Genomic DNA, 15,787 nt, shown 5'->3' with positions numbered 1-15,787 from the left:
AATGACTTTCCACTGTGAAATTCTTAAAATAAACAGTCTGAATGCTGCAGTATTGTGGCTACTACCAGTTGCAATTTGATAAGACCACTGCTCAGTTTTCCTCAGGCTTTTAGATGAAGCTGTGGTCTTTCCGCTCCATCCTCTCTAGATGAATGTCACTAATGCATTGTGAATTATTATGGTATGTACACACCACATACTTCATACAAGCAGGGATAGCTGAATAATATCTATGACTCTTGAACCTTGCCTCCTAGATTCACAGAATCACAGAATCATCTTGGTTAGAAAAGACTTTCAAGATCATCTAGTCCAACCATTAACCTAACACTGACAGTTCCCAACTACACCATATCCCTCAGCGCTATGTCAGCCCGACTCTTAAACATCTCCAGGGATGGGACTCCACCACCTCCCTAGGCAGCCCATTCCAATGCCTAACAACCCCTTCTGGAAAGAAATGCTTCCTAATATCCAGTCTAAACTTTCTCTGGCACAACTTGAGGGCATTCCCTCTTGTCCTATCGCTTGTTACTTGGTTAAAGAGGCTCATCCCCAGCTCTCTGCACCCTCCTTTCAGGGAGCTGTAGGTGATGAGGTCTCCCCTCAGCCTCCTCTTCTCCAGACTAAACACCCCCAGTTCCCTCAGCTACTCCTCGTACAACCTGTGCTCCAGACCCTGCACCAGCTTCGTTGCCCTTCTCTGGACACGCTCGAGTCATTCAATGTCCTTTTTGTAGTGAGGGGCCCAAAACTGAACACAGCCATCGAGGTGTGGCCTCAGCAGTGCCGAGTACAGGGGTGAGATGCCTTCCCTGTCCCTGCTGACCACGCTATTGCTGACACAAGCCAGGATGCCATTGGCCTTCTTGGCCCCCTGGGCACACTGCTGGCTCCTGTTCAGCTGGCTGTCAATCAACACCCCCAGGTCCCTCTCTGACTGGCAGCTCTCCAGCCACTCCTTCCCAAGCCTGTAGCGCTGCTGGGGGTTGTTGTGGCCCAAGGGCAGCCCCTGGCATTTGGCCTTATGGAAACTCCTGCAGTTGGGCTCAGCCCATGGCTCCAGCCTGTCCAGGTCTCTCTGCAGAGCCTCCCCACCCTCGAGCAGATCAACACTCCCACCCAACTTGGGGTCATCTGCAAACTGACTGAGGGTGCACTCGATCCCCTCATCCAGATCATCAATAAAGATGTTAAACAGGAGTGTCCCCAAAACTGAGCCCTGGGGGACACCACTCGTGACCGGCCACCAATTGGATTTAACTCCGTTCACCACAACTCTTTGGGCCCAGTTGTCCAGCCAGTTTTGAACCCAGCAAAGTGTGCAATTGTCCAAACCTCAAGCAGCCAGTTTCACCAGGAGAATGCTGTGGGAAACAGTGTCAAAAGCTTTGCTAAAGTCAAGGTAGACAACATCCACAGCCTTTCCCTCATCCAATGAGCAGGTCGCTCTGTCATAGAAGGAGATCAGGTTTGTCAAGCAGGACCTGCCTTTCATAAACCCATGCTGACTGGGCCTGAACATCTCGCATGTGTTGTGTGATGGTACTCGGGATGAGCTGCTCCATCAGCTTCCCAGGCACCGAAGTCAAGCTGACAGGCCTGTAATTTCCCAGATCATCCCTCTGACCCTTCTTATAGATGGGCGTCACATTGGCCAATTTCCAATCAGTCAGGATCTCCCCGGTCAGCCAGGACTGCTGGTAAATGATGGAAAGCAGCCTGGCGAGCACCCCAGCCAGCTCCTTCAGCACCCTCGGGTGTATCCCATCTGGTCCCATAGACTTGTGTGTGTCTGTGTGATGCAGCAGGTCACTGACTGTCTCCTGGATTGCAGGTGGGTCATTCTCCCAGTCTCTGTCTTCTGGCTGACGAGGCTGGATTCCCTCAGTACAACGAGTCTTGTTATTAAAGACTGAGGTGAAGAAGGCATTAAGCCCCTCAGCCTGTTCCTTATCACCTGTTAGCGTGTTTCCTCCTGCATCTGGCAGGGGATGGAGGCTCTCCTTGGTCTTTCTTTTGCTGTTGACATACTTATAGAAATATTTCTTGTTGTCCTTGACTGCTGAAGCCAGATTAATTTCCAGCTGGGCTTTAGACCTTCTGATTTCCACCCTGCATACCCTCACAGCCTCTCTGTAATCTCTGTGAGTGTCTAGCCCCTTCTTCCAAAGGCTGTAAACTCTCCTTTTCTCCCCGAGTTGCAGGCAAAGCTCCCTGTTCAGCCAGGGTGGGCTGCTCTGTTGCCAGCCTCTCTTACAGCCTGCTCCCGAGCCATTAACACTTCCTTCTTAAAGAGTGTCCAGCCTTCCTGGACCCCTATACCCTTCAGGACCATCTCCCAAGGGATCCTGTCAAGCAGGTGCCCAAACAAGACAAAGTCAGCCCTTTGGAAGTCCAGGATATCAGTTCTGCTTCCCCCTCTCCTGGCCTCTCTAAATGAAATGAAATAATAGAGAACTCTCTTATTTCATGATCACCGTGCCCTAGTCGGCCTCCAACCAGTCCTTCTCTTTTCACAAAGAGGAGATCCAGCAGGGCACCTTCTCTGGTCAGTTCACTCACCAGCTGTGTCAGGAAGTTGTCTCCACACATTCCAGGAATCTCTGGGACTGGTCCTGCTCTGCTGTGTTGTATTTGCAGCAGATGTCTGGGAAGTTAAAGTCTCCCACAAGAACAAGGGCAAGCGATTGTGAGATTTCTCCTAAATGCCTACAGAATATTTTATCCACCTCTCTGTCCTGGTTGGGTGGCCTATACTAGACTCCCACTACAACATCTGCCCCGTTGTCCTTCCCCTTGATTCTAATGCAAAGACACTCCACCCTGTCTTCACTACGTTTGTACTCAAAGCAATCATAACAGCCCCTAACATACAGCACCACCACACTGCCTCTCCTTCTTTGGCCTGTAGCCATCAACTGGCACACTCCAGTCATGGGAGACATATTTCTGTAATAGCAACAACATCATAATTTCCCTGTTTCATCATGGCTTCAAGCTCCTCCTCTTTGTCACCCATGCTGTGTGCATTGATATACATGCACTTCAGATGGGCCGACATTTTACCCCGTTTCCCCTTAAAATCTAGTTTAAAGCTCTGCCAATGAGCCCAGCTAACTCCTTCCCCAAGGTCCTTTTCTTCCTCTGGGAGAGGTGCTTCCCATCCAGTGCCAAAAGGTCTGGCATCCTTTATACCTCCCCCTGCTCTTTTGGAGCCTCCATTTTCTCCTTTCACTTCAGGGGTGCCAAGGTGCCACTACACCAATCAATCTCCCTTTTGCTCTCGCTAACACTTCTTAATCTTGTGACCTCTCCTCCTAGTTCCTCCACCATGTGAGCAGATCACCCAGCTGATCACAGCACACGCGGGTGCTGTCCCTGCTGTCCTCCGGCAGGACCGACAGACCCAGGCACTCCCTGCACCCGGGACCTGGGCTGCTGCATGTTTGCGTGGCAGCTCCGTCTGGGTCGCCACATTCTTTCTGGTGGTGGTTTTGACATGGGTGGAGACCGTGGTTTGGTCCAGTCATGGAGGACAACAAGATGAAACTAGCTCAGATACATTCTAGACCCGGGAGATTGACTGCACCATGTCCGCGTGAACTCATGTGCCTCACCCTTCTGACGCACCACGCCCTGTTCTCCGCTTCCCTGGGGAGATCTTGTCCGTGAGGGGCATTGGATGTCGTCACTCCAGTCTCCACCTGCTCTGAGTCCCGCTGAGTCCCCGCAGTCGCAGCTCACTCTTCCCGCTCAGGGGGGAGGCGACTTGAGGCTCTCCCTCTTCTCTGGGCTTCTGTCTTCTCTTGTGGTTTTGTCACGTCTTTTTGCCACTTTCAGAAGGGTCCCCCGCTATCCTCTCCAGAACCCTCTCCTCAGCAACTCAAATGCCTCATGCCTCTTGTGACTGGCACTATTAGTGTGTTGGAACAGTATTTGTTATGTCTAATGTATATAGATTGCTGTTTGTTTTCCAGGTTTAAGCTTTCTGGTTAATTCAGTACCATAATAGAAGTAGGGCTATAGCTGAAGCACAGAATTGAAACCACAAAGAATGTTAAAGTTACAGGTTTTACAGTATTCTCTGACAGCACAGAATTCCTTTACAGAACATGCCTCCAAAGTTTTCTGTAGTCTAAATCAAATTGTCTTTGTGGGTCTTCCTGAAAGATCAGTTGAGATCACAAGCCGTTTGAGATAGACATGTCATAGAAGATGCGGCCATGGAATGTAAAGCAGATCCATTTTCCTGTGTTGTCAATCTGCCTCGGCCCTACACTGTGAGCAACGGCATCATTTTAAGGCACTGCACTAACTTTCTTTCCTGCTCATGTTTCTTGTCTAGGCACTAGCCTGCTTCCTGTACGGTGCATGAACCTTCTCTTCATGTCTTCTGTAGGGCAGGTTAACATATTTTGTTATTACACCCCACACACACACTTATTGTTGAGCTCAAATCAGCATGCTTACAGCATGTCTGATTTCTCCCTTGTAGTTCGTAATTCTCATCCCTTTTATCTTTAAAGTTTAACACTGCTAACATCAGTTAAGCAACTTTTAAGACAGCCCACTTGAAAACAATATGAATAAAGCTGTTCTGACATAGGTTGTCACCTCAGAAGTGCCAGAGGTGTGGACAGTGCTTTATGAAGTCATCTGTCCTTCAGCTGCTGGGAATGAAATGTGACAGTGCAATCTCTATTTGAGGTTGTCTGTAAAGGGCAGAGGCAGTAGCAATAGGAGCTTACAGTGTCCTACTTGTGTTTTGTAACAATTATGCTTATGTCCTGAGACAAATAATAAAAGCCCCCCAAATACTGCACATATGCTTAGCTCTTCACATGACATTTGTTTCATTGATTTAAAATAATATGGTTTTATGTATGAAGTCTAAACCCATACTTACTCCATGTAGGATCAAGACCTATTTTCTTCAAGGGCTTGGTTTCTTTGTCTGGAGGAGAGCCATGTGCTATGTTAGTAATATTGATAAGAGGCTTTGTAGATAAAAATTGTGAAGGAGGTGCCAGTTGCCACTAATTATATTTACTTGTTCCTACCATTTATTCTTGAAAAAAAAAAAAAAAAAAATCTGAGTTAAACTTAAATAAGGTTTGTGATACCTTTCTATTAATTTTCAACTGAACATAATTGTCTTCCAGACAAAAGCAGCTTCCTGTTAATACTACTGATTGCTTTAGGGAGCTCCAGATTTTCTTCTAAATATATAATAGCTGAACCACCCTCATAATGCCCTAAAGGGCATACCACTTCTGTAGACTTCCTTTTGGCGGATGCACTCAAAAGTGAATGTTCTGGGCTGCAAGTTAAAGGCTGTTTGAGGACTTCTTGACTGCATGTACACTAAGTTGGAGCATATAAATGTGTACAGAGATGTTTTGAAACAAGCCAGATCTGCTTATTATTCCAACTTAATTGCTGAACGGGCAGACTGCCCTACTCTCTTGTAACTTTTATTGCAGGGAAACTGACTAATCTGGCTCTTCCTCCATCAACAGAACTTTGTGAACTGTTCACATCCCACTTTAGAACAAAATTAAGATCATTGTGAGTCAGCTGCCCTCTAACGAAGCTGCCAACACTAACAACTCTGTAATTCCAAATTTTGAGCCTGTCACAGTTCTCAAGCTACAAATACTTTTGGCATTTTATGCTCCAACACCTCAGAGCACTATTATGTTTTGCCAAATCTTAGGTCTAAGCAGTTACAGTTTTTCTTGATTCTCTAATCCCCTTGGGTTCTCACATTGTTAATCTTCCTTTGATGGTGGAGAACTTCTTAATAATGCCACAAAGTAAAACAATTATCAGTCCAGTTTTTAAGAAAAAAATCTGTAACCAATAGAAGATCCAGCATGTTGCCATCTAATATTTGATTTTATTATTTTTTTTTAGTGATTGTAACACATTGCAAATGTGGCAATATCTTTCAAAGAAGGTCTCTTGGCTTCCTCTCAGGCTGGACCCTGTTCTCTGCACTGTGAAACAATATTCTTAAGAGTTTATTTTTGATCTTCATACCCTGACTGATGATGAATTTTTTGCTGCTGCTGCTTGACCTCTCTATTTCCTTTGGCATTATTTTGATCATAATAGAATATTAGGTCTCTTGGCAACCCAGATTGATTTAGTTCTTGTTTTCATTGAAAGCTATTATGCACATAATTCATTTTGCCTTTTTCTTTCTGTCCCTCTCTCTCACACACATACTCATGGGCACACACACTTAGGAGTATCTTGTACATACCATAGCACAAAGCAGGCAAGCAGAAGTGGTTTGACAGGTAATAACCAATTCTCCTGGCCAATGTGTAGTTTTATAGAATGTAATTAAATTAATAGATGTAATGCATAGCACCATTTTTCATCAGAAGGCATGAAAGCTTTTTACAAAGATGCATAAGAACTAGTATCTCTATAGAGACACTTGCAGACAGGGAAGTTTGCCCATTGTATTACTGGGGAGAGTCTGGGAACAGAAATCAAGCTATCAACATATAGTATAATGAAGAAAGGGGTATCATTACTTAAGTCTCATGGTTTTTCAGCCATCCTCTGTCAACCTGTTTATATGACATGATTTTGTGCGTACTATTCAGGATATAAACAGATTTGGGTCCTGTTTCTTTCTGTCTCAGTGCAAATCTTGTACGTTTGCAAAAATGTTCATTTCAAGGACATTTTACATGTACAGCACTGTCAATTGGGTATTCATTTGCCCAGATGTAATACAGCCTGGCAGGTCTGCTTAGGTATTCAGGTGTTAGATCACTTCACTTTGCAGCAGTGTCTATTAGCACGGGTCCTTTGCTCAGCTTTTCTTAAAATGTAAAACAAAGGCATGTAAAGCTAAATCACTAGTCATTGGCTTCAGAAAGGAATTGCACCCAGTTTCCTCATTTGCATTCTTCATCGATGCTCCAGGTATTCCTGCCTCATAGATCAAATGCCCTTTTTTACCAACTCTTATCTTATAGACAACTAATAGGTATTATTCTCAGGCTTTTTTTTTCTTTTTTTTTTTTTTTGCTATGTTTGGCATTTGTTGTGTTTCTTGAAAAGACTGCCAAAATACCAGTGCATTCCTTTTTGTAGATGATGTTATGTTAAATGTTTTATATAGTCAGGTCCCCTTAATATCAACATCTATTCTCCAGAATGTTTTGAAATTATCTGGAATATTTCAGTAAGTGGTCTGACTTTCCTCATCTAGAAAGTGAAAACAAAAAAAAAGTAGAAAAATTAAATCTTAATTCCATTCTTCTTGGGTCATTGTTTTTAAGATTTGTAAGAATATATGAAATATTATGGGTGTATTTAATAAAAAATATTGTTTAGATGAATCCAGTAATTGAGCACTCAAGGTATTAAACACTAGTGATTGTTTTCAACAGACTTTACATGCGAAAATGCTTAAAAGATGGCTTTTAAGTGGCTGTAACTATAGAATAACGGAGGTTGTTTTTCATTGTCTCTTAGATTTCCTATATTGCATTTTTTTTGCTTGAGGGTCTTCAATGCAGCCAGTCCTGAAAACCTAACCTGTGTTCTAAGAGCTGATTTTTTTTCTGATCACACCATGTCACAGATAATAAGATTAAAGAATCAGAGGTTAGCTAACAAATCTCCTTATCTTATATAAATGGAAAAGTATCTAGCTCATTCTCCCATAGCCGTGTTGATCCTACAGAGCTACAAGGAATTAAAAGTGTAAAAAATATTTTTTAATCACAGAAGAATAGAAGGAAAAGCAGCTATGACTCAATGCAGACCAGGAGTAAGGTTGTTGGAGGATGCCATTTTTATATAGCCACTTTGCTGACCACAGTCACACTTTAATTTTAAACAGACGCAATTGTACCAATCTTGTTGTAAAGGATAGGAACCCGTTTTCAGTACAGGGTAAACTTCCCATTGAATAAACTGAAATTAAGTCCTTTCTAAAAAAATTTTTTTAAACAGTAACTTCCACATGCTTGTTCAATCTAGTAGGTGACTGCATTTAATTTTTTCTCAAGTATCTACCTTAGCCGTTTGTCAAGTGAAAATATGTTTCAAAATTCCAGTGAATACTAAACCAGATCTAATAAACCCAGTATCATACTCTATTTTATGCAGAAACTATTCATTCTGACTGAATCCTTATTGATTTGCAATCTACTTCTTAGGATACAAAGGTACATGTTACATAGCTGTCAGATTAATTTCCAGAATTCTATATCTGTACGTATGTTTATGGATTTTAACAGAAATTAATGGGGATATTTTGTAGCTCAAATTCAAATTGTATCCAGGGGACACTATGTTGCCTACACACATATCAGCATACCATTTCCCTTTCTGGAAAATTCTCTTTTATAAAAAATACTACAGAAAATACCCATTGAGCATACTCCATGGAAGATAGAGTCAGAAAATTGTGTCTTTGAATGTTATATTGTTCAAAGCCTGAAAAGGCTTTGTGGAAAAACTGAATTCTCCTGCTGAACCCGAAAGAGGTTCTTAGGTTATTCTGAATTCAGTCTGTGAATATTATCACTCTTTGACCATGATTAGGCAAAGTAACAATGATTCTGTTATTTCTTCAGGTCATGTAGTTTTAGCTGAGGAATAATTTTCCCTCCAATTCAAGAGTAATCTTTAGCGATGGCATAAATCTATATTAAAATTATTCTTACTGCTTCTGTCTAAAGTATCTGATCAAAGCATGCAAATCTGGAGTATTTTCCAGCAATGGTAAGATGGACAATAAGTACTTGATTTAAAAATGGGAATTTTGTACTCTGAGTGCCTGATAGTGTTTATTATAGCACTTGTCCTGCTGAAATCAGTGGGATTTGGGATATGCTGATGGCATCAAAACTTGCCCATTCTTATTGTTCTTTACTCTTGCTTACCAAAAACTTAAATAAAAGAGAAGAAATTATATAGTAAGGGAGCTTCTCAAAGTGCATCTTTTGTCTTTGCTTAACATCCTTCCTTCCTTCCCAGCATTATTATTTTTGCTTTGGAACTATTTATATAATCATTAAAGAAATGCTCTAATACAACACTTCCTTATGGTCTGTACTACTTACATTATTCTGCGTGCACTGAAGGGAAGGAATCTAATGTTCCAGTTCTATGTCAAATCTGTAAAGCCTTTGTTTTGAGGCTTTAGAGCTTGATAAAACTAAGAGCTGCTCAGAAAAACATAATCTATACTTTTTTTTTTTTTTTTTTCCTGTATGTTACATCTGTATCTTTACATTTTCTGATGCTTATTTCTGAAAGAAGTGTCTCTGGGCTCTCTTGATAGCTACTCGGCTCTTCTGAGTGCCCTTCTGTGATTTTTTCACAAATCTGAAGAGTTCTCAGAAGTTCCACGAGGAGTAAGACTTCATGATGTACAACCAAGTTGACAGTCCAAACGGCAGGAAGAATACAATTTGAAAGGTACATGCCAGGGTTACTCGGGGAAAGGAAAGTTTAACAGAGCGGAAGTGTAAGATCAGAAGTGTACCCTCTTCACCTCCTTGAGATGTAACTAGAATCTGCTGTTCAGAAACTGAAATAACAGCAACCTGGCAACAGAGAAAGTAAACTTAATTTCTTGCTAGAATCACTCTGAACTTTAAAAATATTGCAGGTTTAATTCAGATGACTAGGACAGGTCATGTTTTAGATTAGGTTGGATTTGTGTAATGAGTCTGTTTCCTCTGTAATGAAGTTCTGCAATTTAATCACTTGTACCCTAAGTGATTAAATAGTATAAGCTAAATCACTGTTAATGTTTTTATGTTATCAGTGGTTTTTAGGGCATTTTGTCTTAAGTAGTGCCATTGTATTGAAGTGTGTGGCATGTTTTAATAAACCATGCAGGTGCAGAATAGATAGGAAACTATTCTGAAATGTACAAGATTTTGAATGCCAGAGGACATTAGGTTAATTGACTTGCCTGGCATACATTAAAAGTCTGTTCTAACAGAGAAATGGGTGGTTTCATATCAAAAGTAGTGATAACCTTCCAGAATGTTATGAATCCATTTCGGATAAATAGTACAGTAATCCATCCATACTTAAGAAGTGTAATTTGGGTTTGTGTGTCTGAAAAGAAGCAACGGAAGTAATGATTAATTTGACTTTTGAAAAAACTCCACTGAACTGTGTATCGTGCTTGTCATTTAAGTTTCTAATCATACATTATACTAGCAACATGACCTTTTTTTATATATTCCCTGGAAATATAAATGTAATAGGTTGAAAATATTAACTTTTTGAAAATTAAAAATCTTAAAGGCTGTAGTGGAAACAACAGTCCTTATCAGGACTTTTACAATGAAAGAATAAATGCATTTATATGACTAGAAAGCATAGCAATAAGCAAATTTTCGAGTTTAACACTAAGCACATTCTGTTTAGTAGACCTTTTGTTAGAGTTATGCCAAATGCCTTTTTGGTAGAGGTGGTAGTGATCATTTTGCAAGTTCTTCCGGGAGCCATCTTCTTTAAGTGATACAGGCTGTGTATATCACAACCTTCAGTGTCACACAAAAAGCATACACAGAATTTCTTCTCAATGTAGCTCTATGTGGGAAGAAATTGCCAACCACAGTTTATTTTTATCACCTGACAGCTAAAAATTACAGCATGTTCAACCAGCACAACAAATAGTGTGGGAGGTCCCTTCCATTCAGCCCAAGACTTAAACTAAGCTGCCTCCAAGAGCATTTTGCATTAGTCTGGCTGATATGGAGTGAATAAGGGTGTGATCTCTTTTCCTACTTCCATCTGAAGATCGTAAGCTTTGGAAGATATGTGATAAGTTATTTTAGGACAGTAACATCTTATCTTATCTAAGAACAAATTCCAAAGTGAAAACATCATACTGTGGTTAGGTTACCAAAATATGAAACACCTGTACTTTACTGCTTCCATGTTGCCCTGTAAATGTTCTGTATAAATTGTTGAACCTGTTTTAAAGTTTCTCAAACTGTAAATTAAATAACCAACATGAAAGAACATCAGAAAATCAAATTCCATAGTTTGCAAACTCCAAGACCTTCAGCCTATGCTGTTGTGAAGGACTGAATAATATGTCTTGAAATCTCTGTAGTGGGATTCTCTCACTGGAACAAAAGTAGCAACTTTTTGGGATTAAGTGGAAGGTGATATCCCATACCTGTTGCTAGAACTGTTCACATACCAGAAGTGGAGTGTGGGAGGAACAGCAATTCCAAGGTTTGCTCTTGGCTCTGGGGAGGAACCAAAGTCTTGTGATCATAGCAGTGGCTGCAAGGTATGAAGTACATGTATAGATTTGACACTCTTGCAAGTGAACATGGTTTAGCCCGTGTGTCTGATACGTGAGATTTGTCTACAGTGATTGTCAGACAGAAGCTTAAACTTTTGTTCCTGCCATTTTACCCAGTCATCCACATGGCACAGAAGTAAATGCCACCTGAATCCTCACATTCTGGTCAAGTTCCTTTTGCTCCTTGTAGCCACTAGCTGTTCTATACACAGTTTGCATAGCAGGGGTGCAGATAGTTAGTGCCTAGGTCTCTGCTGCTTTCCTGCCTAGTTTATTGTCAAGAAGTTAGATGGAGTTTTATAGATTATTGTTTGATTCTTGACCCTTCCTTTTCCTCAATGGTTATTCCAAACTGCCAGCACAGGCATTACCTGATCCCTGCTGCTACAAGCTGGCTCCCACTTCCTTTGTTCTTCCATTGTATCTATATATACCATAATGGGGTGATTGGCCTTGCTTTTTTTACTTTTTCTTGATGCAAAATCATGTTCTTACAACTGTAAGAAGTAAATTACCTGTGTTTGTCTTTTCTACTTTTTCTTGATGTGTTCTTATGATTATAAGCAAAAAATATCTCTATTTGTCTTTCTTTCAAGCATCAGGAATTTCTATGAGCATGCTGGTGTGCTTAGTATCTTGGAGGGTTCTCAGTCTTACATGGTCAAGATTTTCTTATGTTTATGAGATAAAACTGACCATTATGTTTTCATCTAGTGGAACTTTTCCCTGTGGTTGTTAGTGCCTGCTGGACACATTTTGTTTTCCTCTGTTCCCTGCAGGGTATTCACTTTATAAGGTCCCCTGGCCATTTTCACATGACTGATTCCTTTCCCAGTGCAGAGGCCCATTGCATCCCTTGTCTTTCCATTTCTTTGCCTGTAGCACTTTGTATTCTGAAGATTTTTTTTTTTCGGTCTTTTAAAAGTCTCAGGTTTATTATAGGGTATTTGGGGGGGAAGCAGGAAAGGGTAGGGCACTTACAGCATATAGTAGAAAGAAGTGATTTATTTTTTAAACTTTTTTAGACTTAACAGCTATTCCACATCTGTCTGCAATAAGAATGTAGTTGTACTGGGTCTGGCTGAGCTGGCACTGGGTTTCCCCTACAGCAGCCCTCACAGTGCTGTGTTTTATGCTGGGAGCTGGCAGGGTGTTGGTAGCACCCTGGTGTTGTGGCTACTGCTGAGCAGTGCTTACACAGCACCAAGGCTCTTTCTGACATTTCCCCAGGTGGGACGGGGTGGGCAAGATCTTGGGAGGAGACATAACCAGAACACTGACCCGAACTGACCAAAGGGATATTCCAGACCATATGACGTCTGCTCAGGATAAAGCTGGGAGAAAGGAGGGGGTGTAGGGGGTGTGGGTGTGGGTGTGATCCTTGGTCCTCCAAGGCACTCACTAGGCATATCACAGCCCTGCTTCCTGAGAAGGCCCGACATCGACAGTTAATGGGAAGTAGAGGATAAATCTGTTTTCTTTTTGCTTCCACACGCGGACCCTTGCTTTGCTTTGCTTACGTTAGAACTGCTTTTGTTTTACCCACAAGGGTTGGGTTTTTTTCCTATCTTATTTTCTTTCCCTCTTTTTGCCCTGCTGAGAAAAAAGAGGGAAGGGGGGGAAGCGATGGAGCAACTTGGTGGGTACCTGGCATTTAGCCAAAGTCAAACCACCACCACTTGAGCAGAGTAGTGAGCTCAGTGACCAGCTACACTTGCTATCTCTTCTTTCTAAACCCAAGAATCAGTGCTTGCATTGCCAGTGTAGAAGAACACCTAGCCTATTCCAGTCAAAATATGGAATAGCTCACAAAATCATGTATCTCTAAGAGCTTTGGGTTTTAGGGTTGTCTTTTTTAAATGTCTGTTCAGCTGGATGGAGTCTAAGTACCTGTGACAGGATACAGAGAGCCTACTTGTTTTCTCCAAACAAGGGAGTTACCTCCTGTGTAGATTTAGCAGGGATGCACAAGGTGAAATAATAAGGCCAGTGTGCTTGTCAGAAGGCAAACAGGAAACTAGAAAAACTGCTTCTTGTTAGTCAAAAGGGAAGAGTGCAGGATTTCACAATGGGGTGCTTAGGCAGATTTCTAGCCTAAGGTGTGTGGTCATTCCATATATTTCCATGCATCAGCTGTTTTGGGTTTGGCTCCCTTTCCATGAATAATTCATGCTGAAGGATGTCAAAAAGTAAGCCTTGATGCAGAAAATTACCAAGTGCAGTATGATTGCTCTCTATGGAAAAAACAGTTGTTTTATCTATGTCATTTATTCTTTAAGCAGCTGTGTTTCTGGATTCAGTTCTGGACTTCAGTTGCCATGAACCCAAATTTTTAGATAACATTATGGGAACTACTTAACCACGTGAAGAACTGAAAAAAAGGTGAAGCATCAGAAATTGAACTAAGGCAACTGTTGTGGAGTGGCAAGAACTCTACCACAGTTACTTAGTTATATCAACTGCTGATTTAGATATTCCTTCTTGACAGTTTGTCTTCATATGCTATTCAGATTATTCATTTACTTAGTAAACTCCATTGGTCATGAGGTGCTATTTATTAATACTGCTGTAGTATTAAAACCAAAGTTTTCTACTTGATGCAAAATCTGTGACCAGATGTTTTTTCACAGTGTGCATGGTACATGCCACACAGGTCTTCCAAAGGAGCTATTATCCACTCCTCAAGTCCTTCTCTACACGTTTACCAGAACAGCTATTCTTGAATGAACACTTGTATTCCAGAATTTGACTTAATGAAGTAAGTCCCACATATGGGCTTATTTTAACAACAACAAAAAAAACATCTACCAGACACAGTCCAGCAAAAAATGAAGAACATTAGCAGGGCAGGTATTTCAGACACATTCTTGCAGCCTTTTACCACATGGTACTCACGGCAAAGGAAGACATGGTCCGTGCTTTGAACTTTTGTTCCCTGGGGCTGTCAGTCTTTCCCTTTGCTCATCAGTAGATTCACTGGTGATTTATGAAGGGGAGTGTGTGTGTGGGGGGGGAAACCTACCAGAGTGCAAGCCTAGAACAATGTTAGAAAAGTATATGTTGTGAAAAAGCTGTTAAGTGGGAAACAAAGTGTGAGGTTTTTCTGGGGTTTTCTGTTGCAAAACATTGAGTCATGGTTATGACACTAAGCCAAAATTGAAAAAGAAATCCATAATCTCCATTATGGTAAAACCACAGCATTCTCATGACAATGCTAACCATTGAAATGCTACCATTCTTGAGTTTTGTCCAGACTATCATTCTCATGTCACATGCAAACAATCATATTTAATATATTCGGTATTTATGAGAGCTATTTTTAGATAAAGGGCAAGAAATCTCTCTAGACCATGTTTTGCTGTTTGAAGTAGCCACCTAGTGTTGCTTAAGCATGCAAAATAGTGAGTTGCTTCGTTATGGAAGGCTTGACATCAGGGATTGTAAAGGAGGTCTGCCTTTCAGAGTTCTCCCTTACACCATTTCTGAAACTATGGTGAATAAAAATACATGTAAGAGCATGCACTCATCCATGCAGGAATCAAAAAATCACAAAAGATGTACTTAAAGATGTCAGATGTGCTTAAAGTATTCTGCCGATTAATCTTGTTACCACCCAGAGAATGGATTTTAAATTGTACAATCATCTGGAAGACCATCTGAATATACTGCATTATAAATTAAACTGTGTCTTTGGGTTTGGTTGTGTTGTTTGGGTTTTTTTGTTGTTTGTTTGTTTGTTTGTTTTTTTAAAAAAAGTCAAAACCTGTATTTATGTTGTTTTTTTCATTCTCAAGTAATTGAGAATACTTTCAGATGGGCTGTGTGTGAAAGGGGGAATGGAATTAACCCAAATTTGTCATGTTGAAGTTCAACTTTGTACTCTAAACTTGAATTATTTTTACTTGGTCTTTAGAATTGAGTAATTCCTTTTCCCATCCTACCTGCAGCATTCCTTGCTTGGAGCAGTTTTGTTTGGTTGATGGACATAAATATTTGAATCTGTCTGTGAGTGGGACTTTGGTGGCTTGGGGAATTGGTAATAGACTACAGAGCATTTCACCTCAGGGGTCACTAGTTCACGTCTGTATCAGGTCAATAGTGGCAGAAAGTCATTATGCATCTGGCTGGCATCTGCTTGGTGGCCGTTGCCAAATCATTTAATAATCTCAGTCCAGTTCCACGTGGCCAGGTGCTTTCTGCTGTGCCCAAAGCAGTGGCCTGCAGCAGATCTCCTCGGCGACCTGCTCCCAAGGAAGGATCCCAATCCGCTGTTTTGAGAGACCCCTTCATCCCCAGACACCCCAGCGCGGGCGCGGCCAGGGACGGGCGCTGCCCCGGGTCTGCCTCACGTCTGCACCCCAAGGAGAGGGCAACACGGGCGCCGGCTGCCTCACACGGGGGGCAGCCCCGAGCCCCCTCTCCGAGCCCCTCGCGTTGCCATCGCGGGGGAGCGGGGCGGGCGGGCAGCCT

The sequence above is a fragment of the Athene cunicularia genome, assembly GCF_003259725.1.
Source record: "Athene cunicularia isolate RWA chromosome Z unlocalized genomic scaffold, athCun1 chrZ_part1, whole genome shotgun sequence".
Classification (NCBI taxonomy): domain Eukaryota; kingdom Metazoa; phylum Chordata; class Aves; order Strigiformes; family Strigidae; genus Athene; species Athene cunicularia.
Note: the sequence above shows the minus strand (reverse complement) of the source record.